Source organism: Penaeus monodon, chromosome 27 (assembly GCF_015228065.2).
Source record: "Penaeus monodon isolate SGIC_2016 chromosome 27, NSTDA_Pmon_1, whole genome shotgun sequence".
Classification (NCBI taxonomy): Eukaryota; Metazoa; Arthropoda; class Malacostraca; order Decapoda; family Penaeidae; genus Penaeus; species Penaeus monodon.
The window spans coordinates 3,294,006-3,294,371 of NC_051412.1; positions in this window are offsets into that span (position 1 = coordinate 3,294,006).

Below are 366 nucleotides of genomic sequence, written 5' to 3' on the forward strand. Positions count from 1 at the left end.
CTTTAAAAGAGCGAAAAAACAATAGATAAAATACATAAATCTTTTGCATAAGAACATATACAATATCAATTGACTGACAGTCAGCAAGCGCAATTTCCAGAATGTTGATTGTTCAGTAAACCTGAACATGATATACACAGAAAAGGTACCGCGACAAGGGAGATACTCACCCATGCACGCAACCCCATACCTACCCACGCAAACACCGCATGCAAGCCCACGTAGCCTCGTATATTGACATACATACGCAGACAAGCATACGGCAACCATTACAACTGTTACATACTGCTTACACATACACACCCACATATACACAGTACACATTTCGGTTTCGAAAACATGTGACTTTTAGAAACCAATTCCTCG